The following is a 21,342-nucleotide window of genomic DNA, read 5'->3' on the forward strand; positions in this document are numbered from 1 at the left end:
ACAATTTCTTTCACCATCGCACTGCCCTCCTCCAGTCAAGTGTAGCCTCTCTACCTCCCAGCTCTGACTTGCCTGGATAAGGGAGTGCGGTCCCTTTTATTACAGATCTGGGAGTACTTCCGGTGCCAGGGCGATTGCCCAAAGGAAGCACTTCTGGGTCACACAGAAGTCCATTATAACAGGGAGTTTGTCTCCCTACATCTCCCTGTGGTGTTATGGGTCCACAGCTCTCCCACCAAAGGCCGTTTTTATTTAAATAAATAATCGCCACGCTCGTGGCTTAGCGAGGGGGCGTGGTGGCTGTAGCAAGCCGCAGGGCGATCTGCGGTGAGGGCGTTTTTCACCAAAGTGCACAGGTGAGAGACTGCCCACATCTGTGATCGTTCCTGTGGCTAATGGGCTGCAGCTGCTATGTCCTCTCTGTATATAAAGAGAAGCGCGAGTCGGTTAGGGAGAAGTAGAAAGAAAAGAAGTAAAAAGACAAGTAAAAGAGAAGGAAACGGAGGTGGCAGAAGGAAGCAGGAAGGAAGGCGGCAAGAAGGAGAAAGCCAGTGCGTATGAGCACGTGAGCGCTCACAGGCAGCGGTGTGGAAGCCTGGGTGTTAGGCCGACACCCAGGAGTCATAGTAGTGGTCGCTCCCACTGAGTGAACGAGTAGCGGGGGTGACAAGTGAAGGGCGACTGGCCGCGTAAGGCCAAGAAGGCAGCGGGAGTCGAGATGCTTGTGAGTAGGAGTCCCAAGGTGAGCGTCCTGGCCCTTGGATTAAAGCTAAGTCTCAATTGGGAGAGCGGAACCGAAGCCAGGGATCAGGGAGCATCCAGATCAGTTGTGTGGAGAGAAGGCCAGCAGCAGAAAGGGCGACTCTCCTGTTGCGTGACCCCGATGGGAGAAGCAGGAGAGCTGCCAGGTAAAGGACACCAGGCTTTAGATTGATTTTAAAAGACTGCCCTCAGTATTGCTTTGTTTTAACCTCGTTTTAAAGGAATGTTCTATTTATTTATTTTAATTACCACGTTTCATCTAATGGATTATTTATTTATTGAACATTGCACGACTGCACTTTACTTTGAACGTTTTGTTTTGGATTGTTTAATAAAAGCACTTTTGCACAATTACATATCATCCCCTTGCTCAATTGTTTATTGCCTCACTGTCTAGCTCATGGGTGACATTACCGACGGTGTTGGGTTCAAGAGCTCCCTAACAGGAGATGGGAGCATGTTGCAGAACCCGCATCGTCACACTCCCTCTTAAGACACACAGTGACCCCAGCAGGGCTGCCCTGCCAGACTACATTTCCCAGCAGGCCCTGCTAGCTTCCAACTGGGCACAGATATCCAGGGCTGCTACCATCTAGTGTACTGGGGGAGAAAAAAGACGCCAGTGGTATCTTTCCTTTTCAGTGGGCTGTCCGTCCATCTATTCCAGTCTTTCCTTCTGGCTCTGATCCCTTTCTCCTCCCCGGTCGAGATGCTCACCTTCCTTTTGGGAACCTCCCGTCCGGGTAAGGAACCATTCCCTCTACTGGCCGAGATACCTGTCCAGCCCCTGTGGCATCTACAATTGTTTGTTGTGATTGACTTTGTTTCATTAAAGTACTTATCACTTTGCACCTACCCCTTGCTATGTGTGAGTGTCCTCATTTGCTAGGCTCATCTGTCTGGTATGTTATTGGAGGTAGTGGGTTCAAGAGGCTCCCTGGAAGAGATCCGATAACGTGGAGCCAATCCGCACTTTCACAAGGTGTTATTTCTGTTATTAGCTTGTGTAGGTAATTTGCATTAGGCCTGGCCACACATCCGTAAATGTTCTAATAAGTCATATCTGTTTGGACTGTGGATCCATATTATATTGAATGGGTCTGGCAATGGCTTAATGGGCCTGTGGAGCTGGAGTCTATTCCAAGCATCTTTAGGAGGAAGCCATAGACTCAACACTGTTCTGTTATAAACCCCTTCACAGCCTGTCATACCAGAAGAGCTGACATTTCAAAACCAGAAAAAAATACTAAAATGTAAGGTGTCCTACACTTTGCTGGTGACCTGCTAACAAGAAGAAAGAATTTTTGCAAGTCAGTGGCTGGTTAGTTTAAAAAATGTGTACGTTTCCATTGGTAAGTAATGGATGGTGGGAGTTGAATTGTGTAAATCAGGAAAAAAAAATAGATGAAAGATTGAAAGAAAGGTAGAACAATACAAACTGTCGTTTTAGATTTAGGTTTTAGAGGATTATGAATGACAATGAATAGGTTGTAGAACTACCTGAAGACTATCTGAATACCTGAACAATAGCAGTAATGTTCTGAATCATGTGGAGTCTGGTATTTATTTTTGCTAAATAAAGGAGGATCCTTTCAATTATATTTGCATTATGCAGAAACCTGTGATTTTTTTTAACTTCAGTCATTATTCTTTGCAACAAATATATAGTACCCAAATTACTGTTTTGCTGGGTATATGAGAGAGAATTGTGTGTCTCACTAAATGATAGTGATACTAAGAAGCCTTGTGGAAGACTGTGGGTTCGCTTCCCGGTTCCTCCCTGTGTGGATAGCACTTTGAGTATTGAGAAAAGCGCTATATAAATGAAATGAATTATTATTATACTGCTAGCATTTGAAACTTAACGTGCAGCCCCACAACTACCACCTTTGCAATGTCAGTATCCTACATTTTAAGGCAGACTCCGCTGGGAGGCTTCTGGCAGCTGTCAGATTGTTGTCTCACTTGATGATGGCCTGTATCTGCCTGGAGAGGCTGGGTCCAGGGTTCATGCTGATAAAAATTATAACAAAGTCATATAACACTCCAATTCTTCATGACAGCTGTTTTCCTGAATCCCCTAGCACTGCTTTTGATTGTGTAGTTTAAAACTCTGTACAAAGAAATACAGCAAATTTATCAAGAATCAGACAAAAGCTGAATGTTCAGCTACAGTAACTTTCGATAAATTGTGTGTGAAATATATATTTTACCTCACCATGGACTAACATTTCTTGCAGAGCTCATCCTGCCATTACAGCTATAGGCTTCTCTTACCCAGCAGTGGGAAAAGTAGATTCTGAAAAATGAATAGATGGAAGAATGTATCTTGAAATTCCACACACTCAGTTTCTTTAGTTAAACAAGATTTGCATGCAGTCATAACATCTCTCTTCAAAGGTAATTTGTCTTTTATAAATTGTTTCAGCTATTTCTATGTCATACTTTACTTGTTTAGTGATTGTGCCTCAGAGATCCAAGTGACTGACTTGGATTCCTAGTCTGTTCACCATCTCTGAGGAGTCTGCCCTGGCTTTGTATCCCAGAGTGGACTTTCTTCAAGTGCTTTTAAAATGCCGGTATTGGGTTAAGTGGTGGCATTAGATGGGTCCAATGTGAATGAGTGTAGGTGTGTGTAAGTGAGTGAGTGTGAATATTTCATTAACTAATAATGCTGATTTTACCAGCTAAACCTGACTTTGGCAATGCTGAAAGCAATGAGTGTTATAGTCAATGCATGTTTAGAATCTGCCCTACACACTTCTCTCACTAATTCTCTTTTTTATGCTAAACTTGAGTTAGCTGCAGGTTTTATTTTGGGCCCTATTTTAAAGGGCATACATTTTTCCAGACAACTTGTTGAAAAATGCATTAACATGCATAATGATCTACACATTTAATCCTAGAGAGCTCAGAGGGAAATTAGTTTTTTTATGGTTTGTGCTGCATTGTTTTCACTTATTGTTATAACATATAACTGCTACATTTGTAGCTGATTTAAACAGATAATGCTGGCCTTGCAAAAAAGCAGCTGGCATTTTACAGTCGTACATTACTGCTCCAGGGCCATGAAGTAAACAAGATTTACAGTTGATCCTATTATCTGAATCTGATATGTATATATATATATATATATATATATATATATATATATATATATATATATATATATATATATATGTATGTGTTGTGTGCATGTGTGTGTGTGCGTGTGTGAGTGTGTGTGTGTGTGTATAATATATACAATATGTATGCCAATATGAAGAATAGCAGGCAAAATGAAAGAAACATTATGTATCAGGAGATGAAACAAAAAACCCTCTAAACCCAGGAACAAACATAAGGTCAAAAAACCAAAAGGTCAATCAGATTGTCTATAAACTCAGACAAGGAAGGTATTGTGCCATCATCTTAAATATTGACATCTTTATTTTTATGATTCTGGTGCTATAAAATAGAATAACAGGTGAGACACTCAAAGAGACCCACAAAAGCAGGTTTGAATCATCACTGGACTATCCCCAAATAGTTATCACCCACGCAAGGCTGACTGTAGGAAAATGAGAGGCTTCAGGCCTGACTAGTGGGGAGAGACAGGGTCGGGCAGATGCAAACGCCCTCCTCTCTTGCATCTCGAGGCTCAGTAATGATCCTTCCACATGTTCATCTGCGGAAACCTTGGTAAGACTTTTACTTCCTCTATAGTCAAGTTTGATTGTCTTGCAGTCACCCTACCAGACGCCACAATCGACTACAGCAAAGCTGTTCTGAGAACCTTACTAAACCATCCAATCAGTTGTAGCAATGGCCAGCGTGCACAAAACACTGCTTTAAACACTGCTTTAAACTCTATCCAAAGAGTCCCTTTTACAAGGTGGCTACTGGCAAAGTATGCAAATCCGGTAAGAGGTTATTGGTCAGCATTAAAGCTGGCACCTTCCTTGCTGAAAGAGACACTTGACTTCTGTAAAACTCCTACCTGCCCCCATACTTGGTCTGTTCCGCTGTGCTAACTTTAATTGTCACTGTCTTTATTATATTACTGTATAGTGTACTGTATACATTATATATATATATATATATATATATATATATATATATATATATATATATATATAGTGGTACCCGGCTGGGGTTCATGCCCGGCCGGGATACCCAGGAGGACCGGAGGACACGAGGGGGCGCCCATCCTGGTTGCTTTGGGGGCCACGGGTACAGAGCATGGAAGGGCAACCCTGTAGGGGCCCGTGGTCACCGCCAGGGGGTGCCCCGATGCCTTGGGAGCCCTGGACCTCAGCACTTCCACCACACTTGGAAATGCTGGGGGGAAGAGGATTGGGGACACCCGGAGGACTTCCGGATACACCGCCAGAGCTTCCGCCACACAGGGGTGTGGCCACAGAAGCTCATTGGGATGCACCTGGAGTCCATCCAGGATGGATAAAAGGGGCCGCCTCCCTCCAGTCAGGGGCAAGAGTCGGGTGGTAGTTGACGAAGCTTGGTGGAGAGGAGTGGAGGCGGACCAGAGACTGTGAGAAGGCATTGTGTTGTGGCCAAGGACTTGAGGGGTGATTGGTGCTGCAGCACTGGGTATTGTGCACTTCGATGGATGTAAATATTGTAAATAAACGTGTGTTGGGTGAAATCAACATGTCTACCTGTCTGTGTCCGGGCTGTTCCCCACTATATATATATATATATATATATATATATATATATATATATATATATATATATTGTAACAAGAATGAGTCGGAGACATCACAAAGGTTTGTGGCAGCCACCCGTATATTATGCTTGGCTGCAATTGCTCTTTTTAAGTACACGATGTGAATCATTCAGAGTCCAAAACAGAACTGCCTGTAGTGAGGCAAGATGGCAGTTTTATAGGCTTGGAAAGGAAATAATGTCAGCGTAGCAGGAACTGGGAGTGGCGTCCTCGTGGTCAGAAGTGACGTCATCCTTGGGGCCGGCAAGAGGCGGGATTTCCCGGGAAAGGTCTGCAAGGGACTGAAAGAGATAGTCAGTACACTCCGCCGCCCCCTGGCCTGGCGTAGAACTACAAGTGATTAGGCCTTTCAGCTGTTCCCCATGCGCACGTGTGTGACAAGGCCCCCGCCTTAGCCCAGACCCACTGGGTTGGGCGGACCAGTCCGAGAGGTCATGGACTCGAGAGAGAGCATCCACATTGGCATGGAGAGAACCCTTCCGGTGAACAAGCGAGAACTTGTAAGGTTGGAGGTCAAGAAACCACCTAGTGACCCGCGGATTCGACTCCTTGTGAAGGGCCATCCACTGGAGGGGTGCATGGTCCGTCACCAGAGTAAATTCACGGCCCAAGAGGTAATACCTCAACTGCGTAATCGCCCATTTTCTCGCAAGAGCCTCGCATTTCACTGCAGCATACCTGGTCTCCCGATCCAGCAGTTTCCGGCTCAGGTACATGACGGGGTGTTCAACACCATTGACACTTTGGCTCAGCACGGCCCCCAGGCCTGTGTCCGAAGCGTCCGTCTGGAGTAGTCTGGAGTATAAAAGGAAGTGTAAAGTCGAGTGCTTTCAATATGGGTGCGAACGTAAGAGCCTGTTTTAGGTCACAAAATGCAGCGGCCGTCTTGTCAGTCCATACCAAGTGGTTTGGGGTCCTCTTCTTTGTAAGGTCTGTCAAGGGTGCTGCTCTCTCGGAGAACCGGGGTACAAACCGGTGGTAGTACCCCGCCAATCCGAGAAAAGCCTGCACTTGTCGCTTGGTATTCGGACAGGGCCAGTTTAATATGGCATTAACTTTGGAACACTGGTTTGACGGTACCATGACCCACCAGGTAGCCCAAATATTTAGCTTCTTTTAACCCAAAGAAACACTTCCTTGGATTAATTCGAAGCCTGGCTTCAGCCAGTGTCCGCAATACTGTTTCCACCTGCCGCACATGATCCTTCCATGTGCTGGAATAGATGACAACGTCATCCAAATAGGCAGCACTAAACACGTTATGGGGCCGGAGCCCTCTGTCCACCAGACGTTGAAAAGTTGCCGGTGCCCCATGTAACCCGAATGGGAGGACCGTGTCCTGCCAGTGCCCGCTAGGGGTGCTAAACGCGGTCTTAGCCTTCACGGAGTCCGTTAAAGGAACCTGCCAGTACCCCTTTGTCATGTCAAGTGTGGTCAAAAACTTCGCTTGCCCAAGTCTCTCGAGGAGGTCGTCCACGCGAGGCATTGGGTAGGCGTCAAATTGGGAGACTTGATTAAGTCGACGGAAGTCGTTGCAAAATCTCCAACTCCCGTCGGGCTTACTGACCAAGACGATCGGGCTGGACCAGAGACTATAACTTTCCTCAATCACACCTAGCTCCAGCATGCGCTTGATCTCAAGCTCCACTTCTGCCTTCTTTGCTTCGGGAAGACGATATGGGCGTTCTCGTATGACAACTCCGGGTTCTGTCACAATGTCGTGTGCAATCAGAGAGGTCCTTCCGGGCTTCTCACTTACTACCTCCGGAACAGACAAGATACCTGTCTCAAGTTCCTGTCTCTGTTTAGCATTCAAGTCGGTACCGAAGTTAAGGCTGTCACTCTGAGCAAAGAAAGAGCGGGGCTGAGCGGAGGAGGGATCGGGGTCCCTCTCCTTCCACGGCTTCAGCAAATTAACATGATACACTCGCTCGCTCGGCCGACGATTGGGTTGTTTCACCAAATAATTGACGGGCCCTTTCCTCTCCTTAACTTCATACGGGCCTTGCCAATGGGCAAGCAACTTCGAATGCGAGGTAGGGACCAACACCATGACGCGATCCCCCGGTCGGAACTCCCGGAGAACCGTGCCACGATCATAATAGTGGGCCTGTGCTGCTTGCGCCTCTTCCATGTGACTCTTTAAAATAGGTCGGATTTTTCCGAATCGATCGCATAACTGTGCGATATACTCTAATATATTGACAGAGGGAAGAGCCTCTAATTCCCATTCTTCTTTTAGTACATCCAATAAACCTCGGGGTTGTCATCCATACAACAGTTCAAAAAGGGAGAACCCCGTAGAGGCTTGAGGGACTTCCCGATAAGCAAAGAGTACGAGGGCGAGGAGCTGATCCCAGTTCCTCCTGTCCGCGCTGACCACCTTGCGCAGCATTTGTTTGAAAGTTTGATTGAACCTCTCAACAAGACCATTGGTTTGAGGATGATACACTGCAGTCCTTAAGTGCTTTATTTTGAGTAACTTGGCCGTTTCCTTGAACGTCGCCGAGATAAAGGGCGTCCCTTGATCCGTGAGGATTTCTTTAGGGATCCCAACATGTGCAAATACACCCACTAGTTCCCGTGCGATAGCTTTAGTAGTGGCAGAGCACAACGGAACTGCCTCTGGATATCGGGTAGCGTAATCTACGAGGACTAATATATATTTATATCCTCGGGCCGAGGGCTCCAGAGGTCCTACTATATCGACCCCAATACGCTCAAAGAGAACATCAATCAGGGGGAGGGGAACGAGAGGAGAGCGGTCCTTCCTAGGAATTTGCCGTAATTGACATTCTGGACAAGAAATGCAAAAATGGCGAACCTCCTCATTTATTCCCGGCCAATAAAATCTGAGCTTAATTCGCTCTAAAGTCTTTTCGGTGCCTAGATGGCCTCCCAGGGGATGGGCGTGTGCCAATTCACAAACCTGCCGCCGGTAGGTTCGCGGGATTAGCAGCAACTTCCGCACTCCACCCTCATGATCAGCTACTCAATATAACAGATCGCTGTCAAGTACAAAGTCAGGGCCACGAGGCATGGGCAGATGAGTGCGTTGGCCATTGACAAGCACGACTGCATTTTTAGCAAACTTCAGGGAGTCGTCATTCCATTGTTCTCTCCTGAAAGACGCCGGTGTTTCATTGAATTGAACTTGTAATTCAGAGAAAGGGTCCGGTCTGACCTCAAGGGGCGGGGAGTCCTCCCGGCTTGTCGAGGCCTGGGTTGATGACGTGTTTCTGTGCGACGGCCCAGGAACCTCCCCGTCCTCCTCAGAGTCTTCCATATCTCTTTCCTCCGGCCGATTACATGGCATGGAAACAGCCTGAGACGGGTTTGTTCCTTCTATGACAAGGCCTACAGAATTACGAGGAGTGGTTATCAGTACACCGCATTTGCTGTCAGACCAGTCTCGCCCTAGGATCACAGGAAAAGGTGGGTGTGGGTGAACCGCTCCGGAGAACTTTTTTACCACTCCCTCATAGCTGATGACACACAGGGCAGTTTTGTATGATTGTGTTTCGCCATGTATACACCGGATACTGGTCTTTTTTCTCGTTCCCTGTCGCGGTAGTACATAACGGCAATCAACAATGGAGATGTTGCTGCTGGTATCCAAAAGTACTGTAACCTTAAAGCCATTGATTATCACCACTCCCGTATTACCAGTAGCCAGGGGGTTCGTAAGTGCACACAACCGTCCTCTCCCCTTCCACCCGCATCCCTCCGTGCTCCCGCACGAGCGGCCCACCCCGTGCCCCGGGGACAACGGGACTCTTCGGGTTATATAGAAGGGACTTATATAGTGGGACGTAATCCCTGCGGAGTTCACAAGAGGACTGTTCTGCTCTCACAGATTGTGAGGCTGGCTTAGGTCTTATTTGAGTTATTAGCTCATCCATGGAATGGAAGTTTCCCCAGACCGGCTGGGCAAAGTTATTGGGAAGACCTTGAAGCAAAAGAAAGCAGGCTACCTGCTGCACAATTTGTCTGGTGTTTAGCTCAAAGGGTCTCAGCCACTGAGCCACCAGTTCCCAGAGAACATAAGCTTGCTCCCGAGTTGATCTCTCAGGATCATATTCCCAAGTCTGTAGGGTTTTTACCTGCTGGTCTGGGTATAGCCCATATGTCTCTAGGACCTTGGTCCCAATGGGCGGCCCAGTCCTCTCCTCTGAGAGAACATAGTAAGCCCTTTTCGTTTTCCCCTAGGAACCAGCCCACGTCGGTGGGTCTCTTCCACATTCTCCCTGTATAGGATTAAGGGTTTGTTGTCCCTTGGTGGGAGCGAAGCCTGCACCGTGCCACTCCGGGCCACTGAGCACGCCACCCACCCGGAAACACGGCCCCGGTACTCTCCTACCTGAGTACGTTCATGGTTCCTTCCCGGTTTCTTCTCGGAAAGCTTCATCCTGCCGACTACGCCACTGTAACAAGAATGAGTCGGAGACATCACAAAGATTTGGGGCAGCCATCCGTATATTATACTTGGCTGCAATTGCTCTTTTTAAGTACATGATGTGAATCGTTCAGAGTCCAAAACAGAACTGCCTGTAGTGAGGCAAGATGGCAGTTTTATAGGCCTGGAAAGGAAATGACATCAGCGTAGCAGGAACTGGGAGTGGCGTCCTCGTGGTCGGAAGTGACGTCATCCTTGGGGGTGGCAAGAGGCGGGATTTCCCGGGAAAGGTCTGCAAGGGACTGAAAGAGATAGTCAGTACACTCCGCCGCCCCCTGGCCAGGCGTAGAACTACAAGTGATTAGGCCCTTCAGCTGTTCCCCATGCGCACGTGTGTGACAATATATATATTGTCATTATATTGTCATTATATGTCATTATATTGTCACTGTACATTATATACAGTATATGTGTGTGTACTTTTTCAATACTATTTTTGGCTTGTTACTAACATGCTTGCTTTTGTTTACCTTAGTTTTAAATATACCTGTATACATGTAATTGAGTAGAAATACATTCCTTTGACTTTTTCATTCAGTATTAAGAATATAATGTGCACCTTTAACATATTTCAAATAAAAAACTTTCTAGAACAAATTTTTTTAGAATCTGTCACTATGTACAAGTGACAATACTACTACTAACACATCTGCTGCTACACTGGCAAGCTTGCTGACTGTGTCTCTCTTCTCTGGAAAGTGAGTAAAATCTGCTAAACTCCTGAGTAAAATGGCACATTTTACATTTTAACCTTTTTCAAACAAGCTTTCAATCAGCAAATGCTATCTTTTAAAATTCTTATTTTACCCATATGATAAAGCAGTGAGATGTTTTCCCGGCTGTCTGTACAGATTTTGCTCTGGGTGCTCTGTCCTTCCTCCCCAATCCCAAAGCTACGCATGTTAGGTTGATTAGAGGCAACTTTGGTTCTGAACAGATGATTGTGTGTGTTTGTATATAACTATTGGTGGACTGGCATCCCCTTCAGGGTTGGTTGCTGCCTTGCCATCAGTGTTGCCAGGATAGACGAGGTAGGCTCTGAGAAGGGATAGATGAATATTATCTCTGTGTATCTGGTACTGGAATGGGCAACAAACAATTAAGATCATAAATGAATCTGAGTTATGCCCCCAGACATATCATTAAAGCAGATACACTGAACACTTTGCCAATATGTTGGCAAGGTGGGCTTATGGAAGTTAGTGTGTTCTTTAGGTGCCCTGAAGGTTTTTTAGTGACACTTTAGGTTTGGCAAAAATGCATCTATTACTTAATTGCTCTTATATAACAAAACCAGAACAAAGACTTTTGGTTTTAATTACGCTTACAAAGCATCAGTAAAGTGGTTATTAATTTTTGTGCAGCAATGCATGCTATGAACCTTAGGTATGCTAGTAAAATTAACTATGAAGGAGCTGGAGTTCTGAAATGTGCAAAATCATGAGAAATATCTATCAGTTAAGCTGCTTCTGACCAATCCAAATTGATGTTATTTTAGTAGGCCACATTGCACAGATGAATAAATACTTCACTGATGCTTGGTAAGTGTTATTAACACCAAAAGAAACCTATACTGCCCAAAAACCAGAAGATGAAACATACTCAAAACCAGAAACAAGTTGAAACCCAGAAGATGAAACCTATTGCACCAAAGCCTTATTACCAAACAAAAGGAAAAGTTGGATGAAAAACTGTAAGTTCAGAAACCGTCAATTTAAATGAGAGAAAATTGGACTATGTTCGTTAGAGTTTTTTATCCAAATCACAGATACAAATGAATTGTCGTGTTGGTAATTAAGGGGTTACACTGATGATGTAAGATATGGCACTGTCCAAAGCCAAATTCCTTGGCAACAGGGAGTAGCATGCCACTAACGGGAATCATAACATGAAGGTGCCCATATGTAAACCAAATGACGTTGCATCACCATGAAATAAATAATCACTACAATCAGGAAGCATTACTATGCAAAAATAATTGCACAGAATTTTTCCACAATTAAAGTAACCCACATTCCCATGTGTACTTTTGCTTGGAAAAATGTATTCTATGAGAAATACATTTTTAAAGTGAACATCTCATAACAAGGCCTTTATTAAAGAAGTGGTACATAAGAGTAAACAAGTAATAGATTAATTTTGCCCTACCTAAACTAAAGCATTTTTTTTCTTCCCCAGGAGCTGGTGCAAGTTTTCTTCCTTTCTTGCAAATGTAGGGTTGTTGTACCACAACTAGCAGATGGGAGATGAACCTCAGTAATATTGTGCCTCAGTGAAAAGAGTGGCTTTGCTTGCAGTTTAAACATCCCAATGACTGTGGTCTCCACTGCTGGCTTCCAAATCAAAAGAGTTTAGCAGAGAACGATTATTTGTAAAGAACTTTGCCAATATGAGCACAAGCAGAATTCTTAATGCTACAGTTCCTTAGTTGAGCTGCCAGCTCACATCTGCTACAGTGCCAGCTTTACATCTTTAAGCAAATCATCTTCTTACTTGACGTCTGTTAGTCAACCTTGGACACGCACACCCCGAGTCTTATGCAGATAACAATGTCACCATACTTTCAGCCTGCTTTGTTTTGCTATTTTGTATTTCTGTGAAGTTAATGTCCTTTTTTAAGGCTCTTCTTTCTTCTAGAGAGGCACAGCCTGTACTTCTCTTTGATGATGTTTTATGGGATGTATTGTTTTTTGATTGTGAGGGAGGTTAGAATGAAATATTTTTTGCTGACCAAAACCAAAGTTAAAGATGTCTTCTTTAAAGACAGAAAGTCTTTTGCATAGCAGTAACTCTGTTGGTTGCGGCTTACTCTCCCAATTATAGTGGGCACAATATCATTCCATGTATCATCTGTTTTTCATGAATTAGGCTGGGAAAAGAAAGAGATTTTCTAATTTCAATGACAATTTTCTAATTGTCAAAAAAGCATCATAGAACCTAACAAGAGGAAAACAGAGAACGTAAATGCTGCCACAAAAATAATACAAAATCGACCCTTGCAAGTGTCTGGCAGAATGAAAACATTTTTCATTTTCCCTCATAATTTATGCAAGAACTGTATGACAAAGCAAGATGGGACTATTCAGTTCATCAAATTAATTTGGTTACCTAATAGATACTTCTAAAAGCTGTCAAATAAAGACCGAACTCTACTATACCATTTTCTAAATACCTGACCAGGGTCATTGGTAAATTGGAGTCTATCCCAACAAGCATAGAGCACAAGGCAGGAGAGAGCATGGAACACACTCACACACTATTAGGGCTAACTTAAGTCACCTATCCACCTAACCTGCATGTCTTTGGATTGTGGAAGTAAACCAGAGCACAAGGAGGAAACCCACATACTGTATGCATAGTGAGAACATGCAAACTCCTCACAGGAAGGATGGAGGATGTGAATCCTGGTCTCCTTACTGTGAGGCAGCAGAGCTACCACTGTGCCACCCTTAAGGAAAGACATTTTATATTTTTATGATTTAATATCCGAAAGTCACCCAGATTGACATTGTGGTGAGGAATGGGAGGAAATGGAGGGTGCAGGATTCAGTAGACCAGGCAGAGTCACAGTGTGCTGGTGAGGTGTGGTAGTGGATCAAGCAGGCTTAGAGGGAATCCCAGTACCCAGCTATGATAAAGCCCAGGGCAAGGACAGGTGCTGACTGATTTCAAAGGAGGAGGGAGCCTCAATCAAGACTTGCAGCAGCAGGAGTACTGTTAACAACTGTTGTCTGTCAGATGAAAGTTATCTGGGAAAACAGCTCCAATTCCTGAAGAAAATCATAGAGACCACTCTGAGCAGATACTGTGCTGTTCTCTGAGACATCAAGACAGGAGGTCATGCTGGGACTCACAGTTTCTTGGGAGGAACCGATGGAGGAAGCCAGGGAGAAGAAGAAAGCCAAGTCTCCCAGACTGACATTGAGGTGAGGAATGGGAGTACAGTAAATGGACGGCACATGATGCAGAGTACCAGGCAGAGTCATGGCTACATCACAGGGTGTCGGTGGGGTCAATGGTAGAGGGTCAAGCAGAGTTAGAGAGAATCCCAGTACCCATCTATGATAAAGCCCAGTGTAAGGACAGGTGCTGACTGATTTCAAAGGAGGTGAGATGTACAGTTCAATAACTGCAAAAGAATCAAAAAGTGGGTATATGGCAGCAAGGAGCATGGACAAGATAAAAGCAGACAACACACTGTAGTATCTCCTGGTCCGAGTTGGGGCAGTCTGGATCTTTCAGCATTAAGTTCCTCCTCCAGTCCGCATATGATGTTCTGCCTAGCATGTTGGGGCAAAGTTGACTTACCAGCTTACCCTTGAGCCACAGGAGAGGAACACACAAGCATATCCTCAGTTAATGCCCTAAAGCACTAGGCGATGGATGCTATTGCTGGCACTATGACCAGGTGCTGAAAGTGATTCCTGAGGCCACCTGAGCACAGGCTCTCTACACACAACCAGCAAGGCAGGACATCACCTTGATCAGAGCATGAGAGAAGCCCAGGCCTCAATTAAGAGTAGCAGCAGCATGGGTACTTTTAACAGCTGTTGTCTGCCAGATGAACATTATCTGGAAAAACAGCTCCAGTTCCTGAAGAAGAACATTATAGGGACCACTCTAAAAGCAGATACAATAATCCCTTGCTATATCGCGCTTTGACTTTCGCGGCTTCACTCCATCGCGGATTTTATATGTAAACATATTTAAATATATATCGCAGATTTTTTGCTGGTTCATGGATTTCTGCGGACAATGGGTCTTTTAATTTCTGGTACATGCTTCCTCAGTTGGTTTGCCCAGTTGATTTCATACACGGGACGCTATTGGCAGATGGCTGAGAAGCTACCCAACCACAGCGCGTATTATGTATTAAATAAAACTACTCAAATATATTGTGAGCATGGAGGCTGTTTGCACCCCTAGAGGACACGGCCGCTCCTCAAAAAACACTGAAAGATTACCTTCACACTGCTCCCTTCTTTGCTGGGCTTACATGTGGCTGCTTTGAAAGCGATATGCTTCCCGCATGGTGCTTCACATACTTAAAAGATCAAACAGCACGTATTGATTTTTGATTGTTTGCTTTCCTCTCTCTCGTTCTCTCACTCGTTCTGACATTCTCTGCTCCTGACGGGAGGGGCTGTTCGCAGTGGGGCTGTTCGCACACTGGCCTAGAGGATACGAACGCTCCTCTAAAAATGCAGAAAAATGCTTGCTCCCTTCCTTGCAGCTACAGTACTTTCTCCGGCGGTGCTTTGCATAAAGCCAAACAGCCCTATTGATTTTTGACTGTTTGCTTTTTTCTCTCTCTCTCTGACGCGCACTCCTTTGAAGAGGAAGATACGTTTGCATTCTTTTAATTGTGAAACGGAACTGTCATCTCTGTCTTGTCATGGAGCACAGTTTAAACTTTTGAAAAAGAGACAAATGTTTGTTTGCAGTGTTTGAATAACGTTCCTGTCTCTCTACAACCTCCTGTGTTTCTGTGCAAATCTGTGACCCAAGCATGACAATATAAAAATAACCATATAAACATATGGTTTCTACTTCGCAGATTTTCACCTTTCGCAGGGGGGGTCTGGAACGCAACCCCCGCGATGGAGGAGGAATTACTGTACTGTGCTGCAGTCTGAGACATTAAGATAGGAGGTCATGCTGGGACTCACGGTTCCTTGGGAGGAAAAGATGGAGGAAGTCAGCGAAAGCAAGAAAGCCAAGTAAACAGATTTGGTTGTGGAGTTTCATAGATGAGGGTGGTGTGCACAGTGTGTTACCAAAGAAGTGGGCTGTATAGGCTTTGTAGATCAGACAGTGCAGGGCCTTTAGTCTCCTCGGCTTTATTGGTGAACACAGAAGAAAGGCCATCCAGGAAACTACAGTGGCAGCAGAGAAAGCCTTGAGGTTGGCTGTGAATTGTGGACACATGTTCCTTGGACACAGGCCGTGAACTAATCACTCTAGGCTGGGTTGCCTGGGCGAGGGTGTCTGATGTTAAAAGCCCCGAAACAGCTGATGACCTCAGGTGCAATCACTGGTGATATGCCCAAGCACATTACTTGATGTATGTTATAAATAAAATGACTGACAAGACTGTAATTCATTACTATTATTGACAAGTGGGGCCAGGGGGCTTAAGGCCTTCCATGAATCCCAAATAAAAATGCATCTTAACTGAGATTAGCTTTAACCATTCCATTGTTCACACAGGCAAACTGACTTTCAGTCTTCTCGTGAAAAAGCTTCATCTTGTGAAAAGTATTACTGCTTTAAATTAGAGTGATGTCCTGCATGTGCACTAATTTTAATACTATTTGATTCTGTATTCTTTATCACAGTCTACAAATAGCAGTAAAATGTGACATGGTCCTAAAAGTGTAAACTTTGTTTCTCATTCAAAACATGACACATCAGGATTAATCTTGGTTTACCCATGAACATTTAAAATTATTAGACTAGTAGATAAGAGGAAAAGAAGATAATCACTAATTTAATAAAAAAGGTTTAGCAAATGCTATAGAAATCCAAAAATATGAATACTATACACTGTTTACCCATAGTTATGTGAAATGGCTGCCTCACAGTTCCAAGTGTTCTAAGCTGTAAAATTTGCATGTTTTTCTTCAGGTTCTCAGTTTTTTCTCTCACATCCCAAAGACGTGCAAGTTAGTCTCATTTGACTATCCTGAATTGGCCACTTGTGAGTGTGTGCACCTTATAATGCCCTGGTGTCCCTTTTAGTTTGGATGTCTTCCTTGCTTACAGGATAAGGCCCAGCTCCCAGGGCTTCTGAACTGGATTTAAGCAGGTTTGACAATGGGGGTGTATTACAAGTGAATGAATGGATAGATTTTTCACTTTAAGATAATTTCTATTCAGTGTCACTGATAGGAGTTAAAGTAGAGTACAGAGATAGCTTCTTCATTAGTGAAAAGTGCTGATGTGAAACAACCTCAGGACAGTTTTAAAAACATTACAGTTAGAGGCATGAACACAGTTTCTCTATTACAGAATCGCCCATGGCGTCCTGGATACAATTGTGATGACCTTAGAGAAGAGTTGATGCACAACTAGAGGAATAATGACTTGATTAAACACTTTTCAGTCTTTTGGTATACATTTATAAAGACAGCGGAGGATACAAAATACAGATATGAACGTCAATTCAGTTTAGTCAAAAGGTCTTCGCTTTGTAGCCTTTTCACTATATCTATTAACACACAGTATACATCATTTAGTTATTAAGAATATAAAGCAGTAATAATTCTTCCATTTCTGACATAAACCTGTTTTTATGTTATGTAAAATAATACTAGCTAAAAAAGAAACAAGTTATTAAAAAGTTATAAAAGCAGTAAAACCTTATACCAAATAAAAAGTCAACTTTAAGAATCACTGAATGCCTGCTTTCTACTGTGTTTATTACATGTTGTGCCTTCTCCATTGGAATTCTTTTAATTAAATAGTGAATCATGTACCTCTGGACAACTGTAGAAATTACCTGGAAGTGCATCCAAAGTGGAAGCAAGGAAGCACAACTTCAATCCATGGGTCATGGAACAAAAGTCTAGAACAAAACTAGTGCATTGTGTAATTTAAATGGAAGCCATAACTTTTAAAAAAGTGTATGTGTGTAATACTGCAGCATCCTACTGTAGCTAGCAGCTAACAAATCAAGCTAGAGGGTGTACATGGTCTTCTTATTTATTAAACTTTTTATGTTCTTCTTTTCTCCTTCTTTTTTAAATGTACATCAGTTATTACCTTTCTAGCTTCTGCTCTGGATCTCTGCTTAACAGTTCTGGTGCTTAGTGTAATGTCTCACACAAAACTAACACAACTTGCACTTCTTGTCCCCTCACCACCTGGCGCTTTCTTCCTTCAATCAGTCAAACTTTTCCAACCTACAATCTTCCTGACTCCGAGTGAAATTCTGGGATGACCATATGAGTCTTTTAATCTCTGGTCAGGAGCTACTTCAAGGATATAATCCCATAAACAATTTCCAGGACTATAATTGGGCTGCAGCACACCTTCAGGCCCGAAAGGCCCATAGTGGCCCAAGTGGTTCCTGTAATCTTAAATCACAGCTTTCTCTTAAAATACCAGGGGCCTCATGTATAAACGGTGCGTAAGCACAGAAATGTTGCGTACGAACGTTTCCACACTCAAATCGCGATGTATAAAACCTAAACTTGGCGTAAAGCCACGCACATTTCCACGGTAACTCATACCTTGGCGTATGCAATTTCTCCGCTTGGTTTTGCAGACTGGCGGCACCCAGCGTCAAAGCAGTGCTACTGTTCCTGTGTGGTCACCCTTTCTTTCTTAGCTCCACATTCCTGACGCGGCTTTATAAATACACTGAAACTAACTGCATATTGTTTATTAGTGTAATGCATCTGATTGTAATTCACCTGCAGCAATATAATGGTCCAGGAAATAGCCATAGTATTCCAAATACCATAACTGCTTTAGCGTTGTAACTCTCACTGCATCTTCTTCTTCTTTCAGCTGCTCCTGTTAGGTGTTGCCACAGCAGATAATCTTTTTCCATGTTACTCTCACTGCACCACTCGGAGTATTTATATCACTGTATCTGAGTGGGGAATCACAGCAGCAGCTGATCGGAAAGAGAATTATCGGTACACAGCATGAAGCAGACGCTGCCTGAGCCAAGGCAAAACGCTTCAGAGACTTCTCTGTACGGACTTCGCGGTTTAGAAAAAGTTTCATCCCAAGAACTATAAACGCACTCAATCAGTCCATCAAGTGCTCCTTGTAGAACTGTTTGTACTTATAAGTACAATTACCTCACTGTAAACTTGCACTACAGTTATAATATTGCACAACCTGCGCCACTTTACGAAGCGCGTATTTACATATGATGATGATATCATTTTTAAGATGAAATGCAGAAAAATATGTTGATTATATTATACAGATAAAACTTTAACTTCATTTAAATAATCTTTATTGTTAATAATTAAACATGTGAGGACACGATGCCGCAGCGCTAGCTAGTTCAGGGATTGTTCCTGCATTGTGTTGTATTCTTGCTGGTGCTGACGCGACACTGGAAGGATAGACGGATATAATAATTAAACATGCACTACGAAGATATTTCAATGTTCCTTAAAAGTTTTGAAGAATCGGCGTTTTAAGCTTACAGATGGCTTCACGTCTATATAGCTGAATGAGTGGCGATTGGGTTTTTGGAGAAAGAAAAGTAAGGACAGGAATTGGAGGATAGTACGTTTGAAAGAGACAGTACTTCTGTAATAAATTATTTCATCGAAGGTCGCGCATGGCGCCGCAAGCCTCTTGCGTGAGACATGAACAAGCACTGTGCCACCGTGTTCCCATGTTTAATAACATGCTTTCATTCTTATCATCATGAAAAAGATATCACGTATACATCTCAGTATTTTAATTATTCAGAGAGCTGTAATATCACGAATGTAATGAATTATGTGTCCTGTCGGAGAAAGAGAAAGCCCGTTTAAGAAGGAGGTAGTGATTCACACATGTAGAGCACATAGAAGATCAAATACAGAACAAAGCATTTAATGTGTCACTTTAGTTACAATGGGATTTGAGAAACTAGTAAATTAAACGATTTTAAGATGAAGTTTATGATGTTCTACTTTAATGGCAAAATAAACTACGTGATTAAAGTGGAAATTTCGAGATTAAAGTTGACATTTCGTGCTTTTTTCCCACTGTGTGCCTATTTTTTTTTGTCTGTACCCAAATAAGCTTTCATATGACACTCAGACGGTGGGCTACGACTTGCCTTTTCACGGCGACTTTGATATGTGATTTCTTTTTTATTTCGGCACTGTGCGACTTTGTGAACTTGAGGCTTCAAGTTTCTCCGACACTCTGTCACTCGATCAACTTCCTTTTGTTGATTGTACCACTGTTTAAACCAACAAATAGTATGTTTTTCCTTTGCCTCCACTTGGTATTCGCTGAAATTCTTATATTTCCCCCCGTGCTTTTCCCATTGTCTTTTCACAGAAGGCTATTTATATTGATTTGCATATTCAAAGAGACGTAATTCTGGGAGGAGTTGGGGCGGGACAGAAGGCGCGTGCACGTACGTTACTTTTCATGCTGATCGGATTTATGTAGTGGAAGAACGTGAAAGTTTGCGTACATACAGATTCCTGCATCTGGATTTTTCTGTGTGTACGCACATTCCCGCTTTTGTGCTTATGCCATGTTATAGTGTGAGTTCTACGCACGGCGTTATACATGAGACCCCTGGTGACCCCTGGAGCGGGAATGTGCATATGCACAGAAAAATCCAGATGCAGGAATCTGTAGGTACGCAAACTTTCACGTTCTTCCACTACATAAATCCCGATCAGCGTGAAAAGTAACGCGCATGCACGCGCCTTCTGTCCCGCCCCAACTCCTCCCAGAATTACGCCTCTTTGAATATGCAAATCAATATAAATAGCCTTCTGAGAAAAGACAATGGGAAAAGCATGGGGGAAAATATAAGAATTTCAGCATAATACCAAGTGGAGGCAAAGGAAAAACGTACTATTTGTTGGTTTAAACAGTGGTATAATCAACAACAGGAAGTTGATTGAGTGACAGAGTGTCGGAGAAACTCGAAAGCTCAAGTTCACAAAGTCGCACAGTGCCCGAAATAAAAAAGAAATCACATATCAAAGTCGCCGTGAAAAGGCAAGTCGTAGCCCACTGTCTGAGTGTCATATGAAAGCTTATTAGGGTACAGACAAAACAAATAGGCACACAGTGGGAAAAAAAGCATGAAATGTCAACTTTAATCTCGAAATTTCCACTTTAATCACGTAGTTTATTTTGCCATTAAAGTAGAACATCATAAACTTCATCTTAAAATCGTTTAATTTACTAGTTTCTCAAATCCCATTGTAACTAAAGTAGGACGTTAAATGCTTTGTTCTGTATTTGATCTTCTTTGTGCTCTGTGCGTGAATCACTACCTGCTTCTTAAACGGGCTTTCTCTTTCTCCAACAGGACACATAATCCATTACATTCGTGATAGTCCAGCTCTCTGAATAATTAAAATACTGAGATGTATACGTGATATCTTTTTCATGATGATAGGAATGAAAGCATGTTATTAAACATGGGAACACGGTGGCGCAGTGCTTGTTCATGTCTCACGCAAGAGGCTTGCGGCGCCATGTGCGACCTTCAATGAAATAATTTATCACAGCAGTACTGTCTCTTTCAAACGTACTAACCTCCAATTCCTGTCCCTACTTTTCTTTCTCCAAAAACCCAATCACCACACAATCAGCTATGTAATAGACGTGAAGCCATTTGTTAGCTTAGAACTCCGATTCTTCAAAACTTTTAAGGAACATTGAAATATCTTTGTAGTACACGTTT

General features: G+C 43.3%; 1 protein-coding gene across 2 annotated transcripts in view; it reads left to right on the plus strand.

Annotated features, from left to right (window-relative positions):
* Positions 1–21,342, plus strand: part of LOC114662234 (5-hydroxytryptamine receptor 2A-like) — a 620,625-nt gene that overhangs the window by 244,682 nt on the left and 354,601 nt on the right. The window lies entirely within an intron of this gene.

The sequence above is a fragment of the Erpetoichthys calabaricus genome, chromosome 12, assembly GCF_900747795.2.
Source record: "Erpetoichthys calabaricus chromosome 12, fErpCal1.3, whole genome shotgun sequence".
Lineage (NCBI taxonomy): Eukaryota > Metazoa > Chordata > Cladistia > Polypteriformes > Polypteridae > Erpetoichthys > Erpetoichthys calabaricus.